The sequence below is a fragment of the Salvelinus fontinalis genome, chromosome 8 (assembly GCF_029448725.1).
Source record: "Salvelinus fontinalis isolate EN_2023a chromosome 8, ASM2944872v1, whole genome shotgun sequence".
Classification (NCBI taxonomy): domain Eukaryota; kingdom Metazoa; phylum Chordata; class Actinopteri; order Salmoniformes; family Salmonidae; genus Salvelinus; species Salvelinus fontinalis.
In genome coordinates, this window is record NC_074672.1 from 42955912 (window position 1) to 42977971 (window position 22060).

At 48.5% G+C, this 22060-nt stretch overlaps 1 long non-coding RNA gene across 1 annotated transcript in view; it reads right to left on the bottom strand.

The window, feature by feature from the left end:
* The window catches only part of LOC129861279 (uncharacterized), a 50719-nt gene extending 41053 nt beyond the window's left edge, over positions 1 to 9666 (bottom strand). Inside the window, exon 1 of the long non-coding RNA XR_008760528.1 lies at positions 9115 to 9666. This is a non-coding gene — a long non-coding RNA (uncharacterized LOC129861279). The remainder of the gene's footprint in view (positions 1 to 9114) is intronic.
* Between the last annotated feature and the right edge of the window lie 12394 nt (positions 9667 to 22060).

Here is a 22060-nt window from a genome sequence, read left to right on the forward strand (position 1 = left end):
GTGTCCTGTCTGTAGGGTGACCTGTCTGTAGGGTGACCTGTCTGTAGGGCGACCTGTCTGTAGGGTGTCCTGTCTGTAGAGCGACCTGTCTGTAGGGTGTCCTGTCTGTAGGGTGACCTGTCTGTAGGGTGACCTGTCTGTAGGGCGACCTGTCTGTAGAGCGACCTGTCTGTAGGGTGACCTGTCTGTAGGGCGACCTGTCTGTAGGGCGACCTGTCTATAGGGAGACCTGTCTATAGGGTGACCTGTCTGTAGAGCGACCTGTCTGTAGGGTGACCTGTCTGTAGGGCGACCTGTCTGTAGAGCGACCTGTCTGTAGGGTGACCTGTCTGTAGGGTGACCTGTCTATAGGGTGACCTGTCTGTAGGGTGACCTGTCTGTAGAGCGACCTGACTGTAGGGCGACCTGTCTGTAGGGCGACCTGTCTGTAGGGTGACCTGTCTGTAGGCGGACCTGTCTATAGGGTGACCTGTCTGTAGGATGACCTGTCTATAGGGTGACCTGTCTCTAGGGCGACCTGTCTGTAGGGCGACCTGTCTGTAGGGCGACCTGTCTGTAGGGCGACCTGTCTTTAGGGTGACCTGTCTGTAGGGCGACCTGTCTGTAGAGCGACCTGTCTGTAGGGCGACCTGTCTGTAGGGCGACCTGTCTGTAGAGCGACCTGTCTGTAGAGCGACCTGTCTGTAGAGCGACCTGTCTGTAGGGTGACCTGTCTGTAGGGCGACCTGTCTGTAGGGTGACCTGTCTATAGGGTGACCTGTCTGTAGGGCGACCTGTCTGTAGGGTGACCTGTCTGTAGGGCGACCTGTCTGTAGGGCGACCTGTCTGTAGGGTGACCTGTCTGTAGGGCGACCTGTCTGTAGGTCGACCTGTCTGTAGAGCGACCTGTCTGTAGGGTGACCTGTCTGTAGGGTGTCCTGTCTGTAGAGCGACCTGTCTGTAGGGTGTCCTGTCTGTAGGGTGACCTGTCTGTAGGGTGACCTGTCTGTAGGGCGACCTGTCTGTAGAGCGACCTGTCTGTAGGGTGACCTGTCTGTAGGGCGACCTGTCTGTAGGGCGACCTGTCTATAGGGAGACCTGTCTATAGGGTGACCTGTCTGTAGAGCGACCTGTCTGTAGGGTGACCTGTCTGTAGGGTGACCTGTCTGTAGGGTGACCTGTCTGTAGAGCGACCTGTCTGTAGGGCGACCTGTCTATAGGGTGACCTGTCTATAGGGTGACCTGTCTGTAGAGCGACCTGTCTGTAGGGTGACCTGTCTGTAGGGTGACCTGTCTGTAGGGTGACCTGTCTGTAGGGTGACCTGTCTATAGGGTGACCTGTCTGTAGAGCGACCTGTCTGTAGGGTGACCTGTCTGTAGGGTGACCTGTCTGTAGAGCGACCTGTCTGTAGGGTGACCTGTCTGTAGGGTGTCCTGTCTGTAGAGCGACCTGTCTGTAGGGTGTCCTGTCTGTAGGGTGACCTGTCTGTAGGGTGACCTGTCTGTAGAGCGACCTGTCTGTAGGGTGACCTGTCTGTAGGGTGACCTGTCTGTAGGGCGACCTGTCTGTAGAGCGACCTGTCTGTAGGGTGACCTGTCTGTAGGGTGTCCTGTCTGTAGAGCAACCTGTCTGTAGGGTGACCTGTCTGTAGGGTGACCTGTCTATAGGGTGACCTGTCTGTAGGGTGACCTGTCTGTAGAGCGACCTGACTGTAGGGCGACCTGTCTGTAGGGCGACCTGTCTGTAGGGTGACCTGTCTATAGGCGGACCTGTCTATAGGGTGACCTGTCTGTAGGATGACCTGTCTATAGGGTGACCTGTCTCTAGGGCGACCTGTCTGTAGGGCGACCTGTCTGTAGGGCGACCTGTCTGTAGGGTGACCTTTCTGTAGGGTGACCTGTCTATAGGGTGACCTGTCTGTAGAGCGACCTGTCTGTAGGGTGACCTGTCTGTAGGGTGACCTGTCTGTAGAGCGACCTGTCTGTAGGGTGACCTGTCTGTAGGGCGTCCTGTCTGTAGGGTGACCTGTCTGTAGGGTGACCTGTCTGTAGGGCGACCTGTCTGTAGAGCGACCTGTCTGTAGAGCGACCTGTCTGTAGAGCGACCTGTCTGTAGGGTGACATGTCTATAGGGTGACCTGTCTGTAGGGTGTCCTGTCTGTAGGGCGACCTGTCTGTAGGGTGACCTGTCTGTAGGGCGACCTGTCTGTAGGTTGACCTGTCTGTAGGGTGACCTGTCTATAGGGTGACCTGTCTGTAGAGCGACCTGTCTGTAGGGTGACCTGTCTGTAGGGTGACCTGTCTGTAGAGCGACCTGTCTGTAGGGTGACCTGTCTGTAGGTTGTCCTGTCTGTAGAGCGACCTGTCTGTAGGGTGTCCTGTCTGTAGGGTGACCTGTCTGTAGGGTGACCTGTCTGTAGGGCGACCTGTCTGTAGAGTGACCTGTCTGTAGGGCGACCTGTCTGTAGGGCGACCTGTCCGTAGGGTGACCTGTCTATAGGGTGACCTGTCTGTAGAGCGACCTGTCTGTAGGGTGACCTGTCTGTAGGGTGACCTGTCTGTAGAGCGACCTGTCAGTAGGGCGACCTGTCTATAGGGTGACCTGTCTATAGGGTGACCTGTCTGTAGAGCGACCTGTCTGTAGGGTGACCTGTCTGTAGAGCGACCTGTCTGTAGGGTGACCTGTCTGTAGGGTGACCTGTCTGTAGGGTGACCTGTCTGTAGGGTGACCTGTCTATAGGGTGACATGTCTGTAGAGCGACCTGTCTATAGGGTGACCTGTCTGTAGGGTGACCTGTCTGTAGAGCGACCTATCTGTAGGGTGACCTGTCTGTAGGGTGTCCTGTCTGTAGAGCGACCTGTCTGTAGGGTGTCCTGTCTGTAGGGTGACCTGTCTATAGGGTGACCTGTCTGTAGGGTGACCTGTCTATAGGGTGACCTGTCTGTAGGATGACCTGTCTGTAGGGCGACCTGTCTGTAGAGAGACCTGTCTGTAGAGCGACCTGTCTGTAGGGTGACCTGTCTGTAGGGTGACCTGTCTATAGGGCGACCTGTCTGTAGGGTGACCTGTCTGTAGAGCGTCCTGTCTGTAGAGCGACCTGTCTGTAGGGTGACCTGTCTATAGGGTGACCTGTCTATAGTGCGACTTGTCTGTAGGGTGACCTGTCTGTAGAGCGACCTGTCTGTAGAGCGACATGTCTGTAGGGTGACCTGTCTATAGGGTGACCTGTCTATAGGGTGACCTGTCTGTAGAGCGACCTGTCTGTAGGGTGACCTGTCTGTAGGGTGACCTGTCTGTAGAGCGACCTGTCTGTAGGGTGACCGGTCTGTAGGGTGACCTGTCTGTAGAGCGACCTGTCTGTAGGGTGACCTGTCTATAGGGTGACCTGTCTATAGGGTGACCTGTCTGTAGAGCGAGCTGTCTGTAGGGTGACCTGTCTGTAGGGTGACCTGTCTGTAGGGTGACCTGTCTGTAGGGTGACCTGTCTATAGGGTGACCTGTCTGTAGAGCGACCTGTCTGTAGGGTGACCTGTCTGTAGGGTGACCTGTCTGTAGAGCGACCTGTCTGTAGGGTGACCTGTCTGTAGGGTGTCCTGTCTGTAGGGTGACCTGTCTGTAGGGTGACCTGTCTGTAGGGCGACCTGTCTGTAGAGCGACCTGTCTGTAGAGCGACCTGTCTGTAGAGCGACCTGTCTGTTGGGTGACCTGTCTGTAGGGTGACCTGTCTGTAGGGTGTCCTGTCTGTAGGGCGACCTGTCTGTAGGGTGACCTGTCTGTAGGGCGACCTGTCTGTAGGGTGACCTGTCTGTAGGGCGACCTGTCTGTAGGGTGACCTGTCTATAGGGTGACCTGTCTGTAGAGCGACCTGTCTGTAGGGTGACCTGTCTGTAGGCTGACCTGTCTGTAGAGCGACCTGTCTGTAGGGTGACCTGTCTGTAGGGTGTCCTGTCTGTAGAGCGACCTGTCTGTAGGGTGACCTGTCTGTAGGGTGACCTGTCTGTAGGGCGACCTGTCTGTAGAGCGACCTGTCTGTAGGGTGACCTGTCTGTAGGGCGACCTGTCTGTAGGGCGACCTGTCTATAGGGAGACCTGTCTATAGGGTGACCTGTCTGTAGAGCGACCTGTCTGTAGGGTGACCTGTCTGTAGGGCGACCTGTCTGTAGAGCGACCTGTCTGTAGGGTGACCTGTCTGTAGGGTGACCTGTCTATAGGGTGACCTGTCTGTAGGGTGACCTGTCTGTAGAGCGACCTGACTGTAGGGCGACCTGTCTGTAGGGCGACCTGTCTGTAGGGTGACCTGTCTGTAGGCGGACCTGTCTATAGGGTGACCTGTCTGTAGAGCGACCTGTCTGTAGGGTGACCTGTCTGTAGGCTGACCTGTCTGTAGAGCGACCTGTCTGTAGGGTGACCTGTCTGTAGGGTGTCCTGTCTGTAGAGCGACCTGTCTGTAGGGTGTCCTGTCTGTAGGGTGACCTGTCTGTAGGGTGACCTGTCTGTAGGGCAACCTGTCTGTAGAGCGACCTGTCTGTAGGGTGACCTGTCTGTAGGGCGACCTGTCTGTAGGGCGACCTGTCTATAGGGAGACCTGTCTATAGGGTGACCTGTCTGTAGAGCGACCTGTCTGTAGGGTGACCTGTCTGTAGGGCGACCTGTCTGTAGAGCGACCTGTCTGTAGGGTGACCTGTCTGTAGGGTGACCTGTCTATAGGGTGACCTGTCTGTAGGGTGACCTGTCTGTAGAGCGACCTGACTGTAGGGCGACCTGTCTGTAGGGCGACCTGTCTGTAGGGTGACCTGTCTGTAGGCGGACCTGTCTATAGGGTGACCTGTCTGTAGGATGACCTGTCTATAGGGTGACCTGTCTCTAGGGCGACCTGTCTGTAGGGCGACCTGTCTGTAGGGCGACCTGTCTGTAGGGCGACCTGTCTTTAGGGTGACCTGTCTGTAGGGCGACCTGTCTGTAGAGCGACCTGTCTGTAGGGCGACCTGTCTGTAGGGCGACCTGTCTGTAGAGCGACCTGTCTGTAGAGCGACCTGTCTGTAGAGCGACCTGTCTGTAGGGTGACCTGTCTGTAGGGCGACCTGTCTGTAGGGTGACCTGTCTATAGGGTGACCTGTCTGTAGGGCGACCTGTCTGTAGGGTGACCTGTCTGTAGGGCGACCTGTCTGTAGGGCGACCTGTCTGTAGGGTGACCTGTCTGTAGGGCGACCTGTCTGTAGGGCGACCTGTCTGTAGAGCGACCTGTCTGTAGGGTGACCTGTCTGTAGAGCGACCTGTCTGTAGGGTGACCTGTCTGTAGAGCGACCTGTCTGTAGAGCGACCTGTCTGTAGAGCGACCTGTCTGTAGAGCGACCTGTCTGTAGAGCGACCTGTCTGTAGGGCGACTTCACTGGCCACAATAAATTGTCCTTTCGCATCAACATACTATGGGCACCCCCTCACCCACACATACAGTACACTGTAGACTGACTGTGCCCTCTTACTGTAAACTCACAGTGCTCTCTTACTGTAAACTCACTGAGCCCTCTTACTGTAAACTCACAGTGCTCTCTTACTGTAAACTCAATGAGCTCTCTTACTGTAAACTCAATGAGCTCTCTTACTGTAAACTCACTGAGCTCTCTTACTCTAGACTAAATGAGCTCTCTCCCTGTAAACTCACTGTGCTCTCTTACTGTAAACTCACTGTGCGCTCTTACTGTAAACTCACTGAGCTATCGTACTGTAAAATCCCTGAGCTCTCTTACTGTAAACTAACTGTGCTCTCTTACTGTAAACTCAATGAGCTCTCTTACTGTAAACTCAATGAGCTCTCTTACTGTAAACTCACTGAGCTCTCTTACTCTAGACTAAATGAGCTCTCTCCCTGTAAACTCACTGTGCTCTCTTACTGTAAACTCACTGTGCGCTCTTACTGTAAACTCACTGAGCTATCGTACTGTAAAATCCCTGAGCTCTCTTACTGTAAACTAACTGTGCTCTCTTACTGTAAACTCAAGGACCTCTCTTACTGTAAACTCACCATGCTCTCCTCCTGTACACTCACTGCGCTCTCTTACTGTAAACTCACTGAGCTCTCCCAGAGTGCATTGCAGTCAGGTCATCCTTGATGTTACTTACTGAAGACTCACTGAGCTCTCCCAGAGTGCATTGCAGTCAGGTCATCTCTGATGTGTCTTTTCATGCATTTCAGATGCAGATTGTCTCTGATTGGCTAGACAGTCAGTCGGTGGCCCCTTTGGTTCCTGTCACGCATGCCACCTTGGGACAGCAAAGGCTACTATCCTTTCAGAAGTTAAAAGATCTGTGACCAAATCCGATCAGCAGCTTTGTCCAAGAGTGATGATCAGCTAAACCTTGACAGTGTATAACTACACCCAGATGAGGTCAAGCACTGCAACTGTTCCCAAAAACAGGCTTGAAGGACAGAAGCACCTCAAAACACAGGTAACCGTACTCAGAAAGATGAGGTGTCTACTGTCCATCCAAACCAAGGCCTAATGACTAGGCCCAAAACAGTGCAATTACTTACAGCCGGACGGAAGACTCTACTGTACCAGCTACTGTACCAGTCTGAGCTCAGTGTCAGATTCTGCCTGCTGCTGGAGCCTCTGTGGTAGGTATCCATTAGTAAGCATTTGTTCACTGCACCATTTACTGGAAACTGCTGTCTATGTGAGTCTCCATCACCCAACACACAAATGAGATTTCTCAGTCCTGTTTTTTTTTTTTTTTTTAAGTTGCTAAAAAAAATCTAAGGGGCAAGAAGGGGGAAAATGTACGAGGAGGTATTCCATCGAAGTATGACGGACACCTCTGTTTCTTTTCAGAACGATAGAAATAAATGAGATAAATTACATCTTAAAATATTCAGACCAGAGGAAAAGCGCTGACTCTGATTCTCTGCACCTCCGTAAGCGTCTCTGCAGTACGAGGCAGATTGGACTCAACCGATCCAGAACGGAGCGGAAACCTGCGTGTGCCATCTCTTTAAGTACTCACACAGATATACACACACAGATATACACACACAGATATACACACACAGGAACACAGATACACACACACAGGAACACAGATATACACACACAGGAACACAGATATACACACACAGATATACTCACACAGATATACACACAGATATACTCACACAGATATACACACACAGATATACTCACACAGGAACACAGATATACACACACAGGAACACAGATATACACACACAGGAACACAGATATACTCACACAGGAACACAGATATATACACACAGATATACTCACACAGATATACACACACAGATATACTCACACAGGAACACAGATATACACACACAGATATACTCACACAGATATACACACACAGGAACACAGATATACACACACAGATATACACACACAGGAACACAGATATACACACACAGATATACTCACACAGATATACACACACAGGAACACAGATATACACACACAGATATACTCACACAGATATACACACACAGGAACACAGATATACACACACAGGAACACAGATATACACACACAGGAACACAGATATACACACACAGATATACTCACACAGATACAGTCACACAGGAACACAGATACACACACAGAGGAACACAAAAAACACACACAGGAACACAGATATACAAACACAGATATACAAAAAAACACACACACACACACACAGACAGACACAGACGTTCAACATAAGAACACACACACAAAAACAGACGCATACACACACAGCTAACATGCAGAAAGTATTCAGGCCCTTTCTGAGGTCAGGGGTCATAATATTTAAAGCTCTGTGTAACTTTGGGTTGTGTGTGTTTTCTCCTGCCTGGGATACATACTTCTTTACATTCCATAGTTCCTCTTGTTCATATGGACGCATAAAGAAGTATGTCCCCCAAGCAGGTAATGCTCCTTTTTTGCGCATTGGTTTCTCTCCACCTTCTCTGCTCTGCTCTCTCTCTCTCTCTCTCTCTCTCTCTCTCTCTCTCTCTTCTCTCTCTTCTCTCTTCTCTCTCTCTCTCTCTCTCTCTCTCTCTCTCTCTCTCTCTCTCTCTCTCTCTCTCTCTCTCTCTCTCTCTCTCTCTCTCTCTCTCTCTCTCTCTCTCTCTCTCTCTCTCTCTCTCTCTCTCTCTCTCTCTCTCTCGCTCTCTCTCTCTCTCTCTCACTCTCTCACTCTCTCTCACGAATCAGGGTCCCAGGCCGGTCCTTCCCGCATGACAACACCCCTCCCCATCACAAGGGTCCCAGTGGGAGAGAAGAACAGACCCCCATCCCTCTGCCATCCCCACACTCAAATTCCAAAAGCATTTATTCATAAGAATCTGAGGCATCAGCTTTTTACACTACTCCAACTTTTCCTTATTTTTTCCGTCTGTGGTGTACATTAACACATCTTCTCCTTTCAGTTTCATTCATTAAGCAGTGCTAGAGTTATTGGAAACAGTTTAATTAATTAGCAGCGCTAGAGATAATTGGAAAGGCCCTGAAACAACTCAGCACTCCACAGTTTCATCTCATTATGAGGTCCAACTACTTAACTGGTCACACCATTAATGCTTCCCTCCCCTGTGGAATGTTACACCTCATTTCTCACAGATAAACCTTTTAAACTGTCACATTTAAACGTGGCATTGAAGCATAACCAATAATCAATGCTATTCTTTCTTTACTTCTTTCTTTACGTCTATATTGTCTTTGTAATGTTAGTAGTGTAATCTTTCATATTTACCTTACTCTTACATGCCATGATTTACATTTACATTTTGTCTCACAAAAACCTGCAGTGCCATAAATAAATGGTTGCAAGGTCTGTAGACTGCCGCATGCTAGTAAGAAATAAGGATCAGATTCCTGTACGCGATTCACCTTGACTGTCACACTTAGAGGTACAGCTGCATGAGAGAGAGAGAGAGAGAGAGAGAGAGAGAGAGAGAGAGAGAGAGAGAGAGAGAGAGAGAGAGAGAGAGAGAGAGAGAGAGAGAGAGAGAGAGAGAGAGAGAGAGAGAGAGAGAGAGAGAGAGAGAGAGAGAGAGAGAGAGAGAGAGAGAGAGAGAGAGAGAGAGAGAGAGAGAGAGAGAGAGATGGGGGGAAGGTAGAAGACATAGATCTATCTCTTACCTAGCAGATAGCTGTCCGGTAGTCTCCCGGGCTTCAGATGGGCCAATAAGTAAAACAACAAAGAAAGGGAGACAAAGAAAGAAGACAGGGAAGAAGGAAGAAGATGAGGAAGAAGACAAAAGACACGGAAGAAGGAAGAAGATGAGGAAGAAGGAAGAAGTGCTTTTCTTCCCTCTCAGTCTGTGTCCCAGGTGTTGCCTCTGCAGTCTCTCTCGCTCTCTGAGTCTCTCTCTCACAGACAACCACACACTCGCCCTCACTCACTAACAACCCCCTCTCTTTCCCCCTCCTCTCCTCCCTATCTCTCTCTCTCTCTCTCTTTCTCTCTCTCTCTCTCAGTCTAACTCGCTCTTTCTTCAACAAAAAACTTTTAGTCCAATGCAGAGCTCCCCTTGCCCCACAGGTCTACACGTTTTCAGGTACTGAAAGAATCACTCTCAACCTCCTCTCTCTCATCGCCACACGTCCATCCCTTTTCCTGTCTCTGTGATATAAAGCCTATACTCAACACTGCCCAATCCTCTATTATGCCTCTCTCTCTCTCTCTCTCTCTCTCTCTCTCTCTCTCTCTCTCTCTCTCTCTCTCTCTCTCTCTCTCTCTCTCTCTCTCTCTCTCTCTCTCTCTCTCTCTCTCTCGCTCTCTCTCTCTCTCTCTCTCTTTCCCTCTGTGCTCCCCCTCCTCTCTCCCTCCCTCTATGTCTATCTTTCCCTCTGCCTCTACATGCCTTTCTCATTCCTGATGTCTAAAGATCTTGTAACAATGGCAGAATGAGAAGACAGTGATGATAAGATTGACTGGCAGGCTATTATGGTCAGGTGTGGAGCGAGCAGACTCAGGGAATTCTGGGTAACTCTACACTACAGAACATACAGTATGTATAGGTACATTACTGTATAGATACGTTACTGTATAGATACTGTACATTACTGTATAGATACAATACTGTATAGATACTGTACATTACTGTATAGATGCGTTACTGTATAGATACTGTACATTACAGTATAGATACGTTACTGTATAGATTCTGTACGTTACTGTATAGATACATTACTGTATAGATTCTGTACATTACTGTATAGATACTGTACATTACTGTATAGATACTGTACATTACTGTATAGATACTGTACATTACTGTATAGATACGTTACTGTATAGATTCTGTACGTTACTGTATAGATACATTACTTTATAGATACTGTACATTACTGTATAGATACGTTACTGTATAGATACATTACTTTATAGATACTGTACATTACTGTATAGATACGTTACTGTATAGATTCTGTACATTACTGTATAGATACTGTACACTACTGTATAGATACTGTACATTACTGTATAGATACTGTACATTACTGTATAGATACGTTACTGTATAGATACTGTACATTACTGTATAGATACGTTACTGTATAGATACTGTACACTACTGTATAGATAAGTTACTGTATAGATACTGTACATTACTGTATAGATACGTTACTGTATAGATACGTTACTGTATAGATACTGTACATTACTGTATAGATGCTGTACATTACTGTATAGATACGTTACTGTATAGATACGTTACTGTATAGATACGTTACTGTATAGATTCTGTACGTTGCTGTATAGATACTGTACATTACAGTATAGATACATTACTTTATAGATACTGTACATTACTGTATAGATGCGTTACTGTATAGATACTGTACATTACTGTATAGATACGTTACTGTATAGATACTGTACATTACTGTATAGATACGTTACTGTATAGATACTGTACATTACTGTATAGATACGTTACTGTATAGATACGTTACTGTATAGATTCTGTACATTACTGTATAGATACATTACTGTATTATATTCGGTACATTACTGTATAGATACTGTACATTACTGTATAGATACAATACTGTATAGATACAATACTGTATAGATACGTTACTGTATAGATTCTGTACATTACTGTATAGATACTGTACATTACTGTATAGATACGTTACTGTATAGATACATTCATGTATAGGGGGGTTTGGCACATTTGTGTAAATGTTTGCATTTTGTGTGTGTGTGTGTGTGTGTGTGTGTGTGTGTGTGTGTGTGTGTGTGTGTGTGTGTGTGTGTGTGGGCATGTGCATGTGTCTGCAGTTGCCCTTGTTAGCTGAGTGAACCCCATTTACCTGAGACCCCCTGCCCCCTGCCGTTAGCCTCTCTCCCTGATCCAGAAGACCCCCACCACCCACCCCGTCCCTTCAGATCAATACCAATTTATTGGCAAATGCAGAAAGGCTGACTTGCAGGTTTAATGAATGGAAGCAATGTTAACGTCAGTCTCCTGATGAAGGTTCTGGGAGGGGTGTTCAGTAAACATGTTGGTGTGTGTGTGTGTGTGTGTGTGTGTGTGTGTGTGTGTGTGTGTGTGTGTGTGTGTGTGTGTGTGTGTGTATGTGTATGTGTGTGTGTGTGTGTGTGTGTGTGTGTGTGTGTGTGTGTGTGTGTGTGTGTGTGTGTGCGCGCGCCCGCGCCTTGCACGTGTGTGTGTGTGTGTGTGTGCCCGTGTGTGTGTATATTTGTGTTGTCAGATGGTGAATAGCCATTGCTCTGCCTGGATTTCCCTACAGACCACTGTTTGATAACTCCCTGATTCAGTGACAGACATGACAAGACAAATGGACAGACAGAGAGAGAGAGACATGAGAAGACAAGGGGAGAGTGAGAGAGAGAGAGAGAGAGAGAGAGAGAGAGAGAGAGAGAGAGGGAGAGAGAGAGGGAGAGAGAGAGGGAGAGAGAGAGGGAGAGAGAGAGAGAGAGGGAGAGAGAGAGGGAGAGAGAGAGGGAGAGAGAGAGAGAGAGAGAGAGAGAGAGAGAGAGAGACAGAGAGAGAGAGAGAGAAGGCTGGAGTGTCCCTGTGCTGTTTCTAGTGTAAATGAGTTACCATAAGAAGCAGCAGCCGCCACCATAATTGACGACCCAACATGCACTGCTCTCCTCCACCACAGTGGGGGCCAAACTTCCAGGAAGCGTCTTTACCTGTTAGCGGCGACTATTAGCCATGACAAATATTTCCAGCATCTCTCCTAGAGGTCGCTCAGAGGAGCATCATGGGGCTGAAACATCATGGAGTCACTAAACATCACATGGAGGACTGAAGCTCAGGGAGGGAAATTGAATGCACTGTCTAATTCAGTAGATATTATTCTTATCTTAATAGATTGAACGGGATCATAAAGCATGAATAAATTCGTAACATATTGTTTATGAAGTACACAATTATGCACAATTTTCTGGAACCCGTTTTGGCTCATGAGTGCTACTTTCAAAACTAATGTCTGATATTATAGAAAATGTTTAAAACACATCTTTAAGGCATATGTTGTAATTAAATGTGTTTACAACTGTATCTACGGTTCCAGACTAAATGGATAAATAATAACTATTTGGAGACTGAAATGTACTGGCAGAAATAACAATGAAGGGATAGGCTGTTGTCTACACTGTTCTTAGAAGAAAGTGGGAATGCAATAACTGGCATGAAAGAGAAGAGCAACTAGGAGGAGGATGAAGAGGATGAGGAAGAGGAGGATGATGAAGAGGAGGAAGAAGAGGAGGAGGAAGATGATGATGGGGATGATGAAGAGGAGGAGGAAGTGGAGGAGAAAGATGAGGATGATGAAGAGGATGAGGAAGATGATGAGGAGAAAGAGGATTATGAAGAGGATGAGGAATGGGAGGAGGAAAAGGAGGAAAAGGAGGAGGAAGAGGAGGAGGAATGGGAGGATGAAGATGATGAAGAAGATGAGGAAGAAGAGGAGGAGGAAGATGAGGAGGAATGGGATGATGAAGATGATGAGGAAGATGAAGAGGAGGAGGAGGAAGAGGAGGAGGAGGAAGTGGAGAATGAAGAGGAGGAAGATGAGGAGGAAGAGGAGGAGGAAGAGGAGGAGGAAGAAGATGAGGAAGAGGAGGAGGAAGAGGATTATGAAGAGGAGGAGGAAGTGGAGAAAGAGAAAGGGGGAGTGTAAGTAATGTAAATGTGTTACACATAACCTCACCTACCATATCCAGTGTACCTCACCTCCCCAGAGACAAATACTGTATGTTCATTAGTATACAGTGTGGAAGTGCAGTGTTGTCAGAATCTTCACGGTGGGATCCTGCTTCTAAAGGACTGCTGCGTACATTAGCCAAGCCCGCCCAGTAATTCAACTAAAAGTCTACCCAATAAATCACATTGCTTCTCTCCACTCTCTCTTACTCCACTGCCCCCCCCCCCCCCCCCCCCCCCCCCACCCAACATCCACCATTAAATGCCTTATGGTGTAAATCAGCATAGCCTGGGACTGGGATAGTAACTGTATACCTCCTTACCCCATCCACACGCCCTGTTCTATGTGTCCTCTCTTCCACAGAAAGAGCCCGGTCTCAACCCTGTCCTTTAGTCCTCTGACCAGGGTCTGCCAGGCCATGAGCCCCGGTCTCAACCCTGTCCTTTAGTTCTCTGACCAGGGTCTGCCAGGCCATGAGCCCCGGTCTCAACCCTGTCCTTTACTCCTCTGACCAGGGTCTGCCAGGCCATGAGCCCCGGTCTCAACCCTGTCCTTTACTCCTCTGACCAGGGTCTGCCAGACCATGAGCCCCGGTCTCAACCCTGTCCTTTACTCCTCTGACCAGGGTCTGCCAGGCCATGAGCCCCGGTCTCAACCCTGTCCTTTACTCCTCTGACCAGGGTCTGCCAGGCCATGAGCCCCGGTCTCAACCCTACCCTCTAGTCCTCTGACCAGGGTCTGCCAGGCCATGAGCCCGGTCTCAACCCTACCCTTTAGTTCTCTGACCAGGGTCTGCCAGGCCATGAGCCCCGGTCTCAACCCTGCCCTCTAGTTCTCTGACCAGGGTCTGCCAGGCCATGAGCCCCGGTCTCAACCCTGTCCTTTACTCCTCTGACCAGGGTCTGCCAGGCCATGAGCCCCGGTCTCAACCCTGTCCTTTACTCCTCTGACCAGGGTCTGCCAGGCCATGAGCCCCGGTCTCAACCCTGTCCTTTACTCCTCTGACCAGGGTCTGCCAGGCCATGAGCCCCGGTCTCAACCCTGTCCTTTACTCCTCTGACCAGGGTCTGCCAGGCCATGAGCCCGGTCCCAACCCTGTCCTTTACTCCTCTGACCAGGGTCTGCCAGGCCATGAGCCCCGGTCTCAACCCTGTCCTTTACTCCTCTGACCAGGGTCTGCCAGGCCATGAGCCCCGGTCTCAACCCTGTCCTTTAGTCCTCTGACCAGGGTCTGCCAGGCCATGAGCCCCGGTCTCAACCCTGTCCTTTACTCCTCTGACCAGGGTCTGCCAGGCCATGAGCCCCGGTCTCAACCCTGTCCTTTAGTCCTCTGACCAGGGTCTGCCAGGCCATGAGCCCCGGTCTCAACCCTGCCCTTTAGTGCTCTGACCAGGGTCTGCCAGGCCATGAGATATGGGTTGAGGTGGGGGGGGGGGGCTCTCTAGTCAAAACACAGATTACAGGAAGAGTGGACGGTGGGGGGGGATCTCTAGTCAAAACACAGATTACAGGAAAAGTGGACGGTGGGTTGGGGGGGGGGGCTCTCTAGTCAAACACAGATTACAGGAAGAATGGACAGTGGGGGGGGGATCTCTAGTCAAAACACAGATTACAGGAAGAGTGGACGGTGGGGGGGGATCTCTAGTCAAAACACAGATTACAGGAAAAGTGGACGGTAGGGGGGGCTCTCTAGTCAAAACACAGATTACAGGAAGAATGGACGGTGGGGGGGGCTCTCTAGTCAAAACACAGATTACAGGAAGAATGGACGGTGGGGGGGGATCTCTAGTCAAAACACAGATTACAGGAAGAGTGGACGGTAGGGGGGGCTCTCTAGTCAAAACACAGATTACAGGAAGAGTGGACGGTGGGTTGGGGGGGGGCTCTCTAGTCAAACACAGATTACAGGAAGAGTGGACGGTGGGGGGAGGGGGCTCTCTAATAAAAACACAGATTACAGGAAGAGTGGACGGTGGGTTGGGGGGGGGGCTCTCTAGTCAAAACACAGATTACAGGAAGAGTGGACGGTGGGGGGGGGCTCTCGTCAAAACACAGATTACAGGAAGAGTGGACGGTGGGGGGGGATCTCTAGTCCAAACACAGATTACAGGAAGAGTGGACAGTGGGGGGGGGGCTCTCTAGTCAAAACACAGATTACAGGAAGAGTGGATGGTGGGGGGGGGCTCTCGTCAAAACACAGATTACAGGAAGAGTGGACGGTGGGGGGTGGGCTCTCTAGTCAAAACACAGATTACAGGAAGAGTGGACGGTGGGGGGTGGGCTCTCTAGTCAAAACACAGATTACAGGAAGAGTGGACGGTGGGGGGTGGGGGGGATCTCTAGTCAAAACACAGATTACAGGAAGAGTGGACGGTGGGGGGTGGGCTCTCTAGTCAAAACACAGATTACAGGAAGAGTGGACGGTGGGGGGTGGGGGGGATCTCTAGTCAAAACACAGATTACAGGAAGAGTGGACGAGGATGCTCAGAATCAGGTCCATCCACTTGTCCAAGTATTCAAATGGATCCTGAAATCAACCTCTTTGATTGAATATTGCTTGGACAGAACCAGCTGTGTCATGTTCTCCAAGGCGAGCTTGAGAGAGATATTAAAACCCAACCCTTAGAGAGTGTCTGTCAGAGATCTAGATTCCTTTCAAACAGCTGCTTGTATATGTATCCTGACCGGCAGCACCTCTGTCACCCGATCTCCCCCAGTACCAGACAGGAACCTGTCACACTCAGACGCTCGACAGACAGCTGATCGTGCGGATCGCCCTGCTGGTATCTGGTATCAGAGTAAAATTAGTCAAGTCAAAGTCTGTCCAGTTTGAACCTTCTCAATTCAATTCAATCTCTCTCTCCCCTTTGTCTCTCTCTCTCTCTCTCTCTCTCTCTCTCTCTCTCTCTCTCTCTCTCTCTTTCTCACTCTCTCCGTCTCTCTCTCTCTCTCTCTCTCTCTCTCTCTCTCTCTCTCCCCTCTACCCCCCCCCCCTCTCTCCTCTTTTGAAAGTGACACACGAGTCTATCCTGTCTATAGATAGCCCACTAGGTCAGCTGGGATAGGCCAGTCCCATGCCCTCACATTCACTAGTGTAATTTAACCCCACAGTGCCAGTATCAGACCACTCTAAACCACGAAAACCTCACCTGTCTCCTTCAAACCACAGACATGTCCTTTAGAGTCACAAGGAGTCCATCAAGCAGTAGGATCCATGACCGTGTAGAGAACTGAATCCTGAGGTCAAGATGCAGCGAATGTGGAAGAGTAAATACCAGGATGTTAGATGAAACAACATTAAATAAACCCAGTGATTTAAAAATAATAATAATAATAATAATAATTATGTGAATAGAAGTAATTCAATTTATCAAATCAATTCTCATCTGTGTTTCTTTCAGAAGAATAAACAATACCAAAACAGCGATGAAGATATCTAATTTGTCCAAATTTACCCAAATAAAGTAAATGAATGCACTAGAAGAAAATTATAGACAAAAAATAGTTTTGCTTGCCGGGTTTACTTCTGTTTCTGATAACCCTTGACTTCGACATGAAATACTCCCTCTCTTAAGATGAAGAATACATGGCAATCATCCAATGGGGTTCACACACTCCAGCTGTAGCCTCTCTGCTAACGCTAAAGCAAGAGGAGGACGCTGGAGCAGACAGCAGCCCAGAGCTCCGTGCCCTGTCGCTGTGGAACTGTCTCAGACTGAATCTAGACACATACGCACGCACGCACGCACGCACATACACACACACACACACACACACACACACACACACACACACACACACACACACACACACACACACACACACACACACACACACACACACACACACACACACACACACACTACGCATGTATAAACAGAGACAGTACAGACAGTATATTGCATACAGTAAGTACATGGAGCACATACCGGTGTGAGGGTAATCTGGTGGGGTGGTGGCCGTGCAGTGTGGCTGCTGCAGACAGTGTCCGGCTAGTGGGGTGGTGGCCGTGCGGTGTGGCTGCTGCAGGCAGTGTCCGGCTGGTGGGGTGGTGGCCGTGCAGTGTGGCTGCTGCAGGCAGTGTCCGGCTGGTGGGGTGGTGGCCGTGCAGTGTGGCTGCTGCAGGCAGTGTCCGGCTGGTGGGGTGGTGGTTGTGCATTGTGGCTGCTGCAGGCAGTGTCCGGATGGTGGGGTGGTGGCCGTGCGGTGTGGCTGCTGCAGGCAGTGTCCGGCTGGTGGGGTGGTGGCCGTGCAGTGTTGCTGCTGCAGACAGTGTCCGGCTAGTGGGGTGGTGGCCGTGCAGTGTGGCTGTTGCAGGCAGTGTCCGACTGTTCCCTGGTAGCTGAATCAGCGATTGAGAGTTTAGGGATGCAGAAAGAAGAGAAGAGGAGGGTCATGGGAGCTGCTGTTTCTCTCACACCGGATGGGAGGAAGAGGATGAGAGGATGAAACCAAGGATGAAGGGCAGCAACAACAAAAAGCCCAATAGAAAATGAAAAGACTTGAACCCTTCTTATAAGAGGACTTTATATAAACTGATGATGTGGCGTTCAAATGCGTCAACTCACAGCCGCACATCCCTCCCTACCTGGCAGTGCAAAGTTGGACGGAGAAAGCCTCATCAAATAGAAGGAGCAGAGAATGTGGACTGTGTGCTGACAGAGCTGAAGGACAGATCGAGAAGAGGGAGGGAGGGAGGGAGGGAGGGAGGGAGGGAGGGAGATTGACTATGTAAGAGAGTGAGTGAGGAAAGCGAAGGAGACAATAGATGACAGGATAAGTAGAGGAAAGAAAGAAAAAGAAAGAAAGAAAGAAAGAAAGAAAGAAAGAAAGAGAGAGAGAAAGAAAGAAAGAAAGAAAGCTAACCTACAGTTTGCCTCAACGGCATGTTGGAGAGATGAAATCTTTGACAGAAAGTGCATAACCTCTCAGCTGTTTGTCCTTTTCCCTTTTTCTCGACAGTGACCAATCATATTACACAGCGCCGCCGTGCATCCGGAGGTCACCACAACACAGGCTTCTGTCAATCATATTACACAGAGCCGCCGTGCATCCGGAGGTCACCGCAACACAGGCTTCTGTCAATCATATTACACAGCGCCGCCGTGCATCCGGAGGTCACCGCAACACAGGCTTCTGTCAATCATATTACACAGAGCCGCCGTGCATCCACAGGTCACCGCAACACAGGCTTCTGTCAATCATATTACACAGCGCCGCCGTGCATTCGGAGGTCACCACAACACAGGCTTCTGTCAATCATATTACACAGAGCCGCCGTGCATCCGGAGGTCACCGCAACACAGGCTTCTGTCAATCATATTACACAGAGCCGCCGTGCATCCACAGGTCACCGCAACACAGGCTTCTGTCAGTCCTCCAAAGTACAAATGAATTTAAAAAATATGTTTCTATCCAATCACAGAAGAAGAAAACAAAAAGGTAATGAAAACATTTAGAAGGACAAGCCTGTCTCCTGATGATGACCTGAAAGAGTGGATGAATACATAAACATTGATGTTGAAATTAAAAGTGGAAAAGTAGACGTCATGAAAAACGATATGGACAAACTCTGGGAGAGATTGGAAGGTCAACGTGATCGGAGTAAACCCCCACCGTCCCGGAGGTTATATACCCAGGTAGGAACGGCAGGCATGCGCCACCCTGACCGGCCCGTCTGTTCCCCGACGCTGCCTGGCCTTATTTAGTGAAGCGTGGCAAAAAATAGCCAGTCAAGTGCTGAGCATCCAGAGAAAAGGGGTTGTGTTAGTGGGATGGACAGGGTGGAGTGGCTGTTCCAATCAGACTCTCTGTCGATTGACTACTCTACCCTGTCCTCCTCCACAATTCTCTTCCTGTCATCAGCCTTGACTCCTCACTCTACTGGTCTAACCCAGAGCCACCGTACTAAGCAGACTTCCCCAACACACCACAGCCCGAACCAGCTCAGCCCTGCATGTCCCAGTCCACACCCTTTACCTTCCCCTGCCCCCTTCATCTTGCACAATCTCCCTGGGTATTTTTAGCCGGCCCAAATATAGAGGCGTGTAGCCTTCCACCCACTGCCCTGTCCCCCTAGTCCCAGCTCTCAGCGCTGGCCCACAGCAGATTGGGAGGCACTATAGGCCTCTGCTAGATATGGACCGGAGTAGCTAGGGAGGGAGCCGGGGGGAATAGACCATACCATTATGTGTGCAGTGTGTGTGTATATAGGTGCAGGAGATATTTTTATCAAACTGGTTTGTATTGGTGTGTTTATGGCATAGCAATCTTTGTACTATCTATCAACACAACAGTGTTTCCTGCACAGAGGTAGTGTGTTCTCTTTCAGACCATGGCTTGATGTGTGTACTTTGGTTTATGTTTCTCTCTCTCTCTCTCTCTGTGTGTGTGTGTGTGTGTGTGTGTGTGTGTGTGTGTGTGTGTGTGTGTGTGTGTGTGTGTGTGTGTGTGTGTGTGTGTGTGTGTGTGTGTGTGTGTGTGTGTGTGTGTGTGTGTGTGTGTGTGTGTGTGTGTGTGTGTGTGTGTGTGTGTCTGTGTGTCTGTGTGTGCGCGTGCATGTCTGAGACATGGTGGGCTGGTTCATGAACACAGTATAGTTGGTCGCTAGTTCTGTGACGCGTCCATTGTTAACAATCCGTTTTAAACACACTTCACTGTCTGTAGTGTATGAATGAGCTGAATCTGATTATTTAGCATTGAGAGGTTATGGTACCAAAAACACATTTAATTTACATTCTGATATATAGATTTGTCAAATTGTCTCACTTTGTCCCACCTTGTCTCATCCCCCATTTTGGAAGTTTGAGCCCAAACTGTGTGTGTGTTGTTCCCTTTGAGAAATAATGGTTCGATCAACAGCAAAGTCTTTTTAAACTGGACTTTTTATCTTTGAAATTAGAGAGTTCTTGTACACCAAATGTGCAATGTTTAAATTAACTATGTACATTTTAAAGACCAAATGGAGTTTGATTATATCTATAATATCTAAATGCACAAAACCCTTTCTCTATAAGTGGATTGTGTGGGTGGTTGGTTCAGTGGCTGTGTATAGGTAGGATTTGGATGTGTTTGTTGATGGTGGGGTTTGGATGTGTTTGTTTATGGGGAGGGTTTGGATGTGTTTGTTGATGGGAGGGTCTGGATGTGTTTGTTGATGGGAGTGTCTGGATGTGTTTGTTGATGGGAGGGTCTGGATGTGTTTGTTGATGGGAGTGTCTGGATGTGTTTGTTGATGGGAGGGTCTGGATGTGTTTGTTGATGGGAGGGTCTGGATGTGTTTGTTGATGGTAGGGTTTGGATGTGTTTGTTTATGGGTAGGGTTTAGATGTGTCTGTTGATGGGAGGGTCTGGATGTGTCTGTTGATGGGAGTGTCTGGATGTGTTTGTTGATGGGAGGGTCTGGATGTGTTTGTTTATGGGTAGGGTTTGGATGTGTTTGTTGATGGGGAGGGTTTGGATGTGTTTGTTTATGGGTAGGTTTTGGATGTGTTTGTTTATGGGTAGGGTTTGGATGTGTTTGCTGATAGGTAGGGTTTGGATGTGTCTGTTGATGGGAGGGTCTGGATGTGTTTGTGTATGGGTAGGGTTTGGATGTGTTTGTTGATGGTAGGGTTTAGATGTGTTTGTTGATGGGAGGGTTTGGATGTGTTTGCTGATAGGTAGGGTTTGGATGTGTCTGTTGATGGGAGGGTTTGGATGTGTTTGTTGATGGCTGACTGCGCTTTTCGAGTCCCTCCACTCATGACGACAAGCTTGGGGAGCAGAAAGAATAATACGGATGAAGTAATACACCAGATCGCACCTTCCTCTGGGAGGAGAACAGTCACAGTCAGCTACCATGGAAACAAACTGCCAAGTGGAAAAGCAAACACAAAAAGGTTTCCTCCGTTTTTCCTCAGTTTTTCTCTCCTCCCGTAGATGCAGCTGTCTCAGGGGAACATGAATCTAGCTGGCTGTTGAAATGGCTTTAGAGATGAATGTTGTTTCTGCATTACCAGGTGCCAGGAGAAAAGCAATAGACAGAGTCTACAGATCCCCACACACAACGCTCACTCTACTTCAGACACGTTTACATCTGGGAGAGGAGCGTTCTCATCGCTGCCAAGGTCTGAGGATGAAACAACTGTGAAAGAGAAAAGTAATGGTGATGGTGATGGTAATGATGATGATGATGGCAATGTGATGGTAATGATAATGGTAATTGGTATGGTAATAGTAATGATGATGTGATGGTGATGGTAATGATGATGATGATGATGATGATGATGATGATGATGATGATGATGATGATGATGGTAATGTGATGGTAATGTTATGGTAATGATGATGGTAATTGGTATGGTAATGATGATGTGATGATGACGGTGATGGTAATGTGATGGTAATGATGATGGTAATTAGTATGGTAATGGTAATGATGATGATGATGTGATGGTAATGTGATGGTAATGTGATGGTAATGATGATGGTAATTAGTATGGTAATGGTAATGATGATGATGATGTGATGGTAATGTGATGGTAATGTGATGGTAATGATGATGGTAATGATGATGGTAATGTGATGGTAATGTGACGGTAATGATGATGGTAATTGGTATGGTAATGTTAATGCCGATGATGATGATGAGGATGATGATGCTGATGGTAATGATGATGGTAATGATGATGGTAATTGGTATGGTAATGGTAATGATGATGATGGTAATGATGATGATGATGATGATGATGATGATGATGATGATGATGATGATGGTAATGATGATGATGATGATGATGATGATGATGATGATGATGATGATGATGATGATGATGATGATGTTGATGATGATGATGATGATGGTAATGTGATGGTAATGTGATGGTAATGATGATGGTAATTGGTATGGTAATGG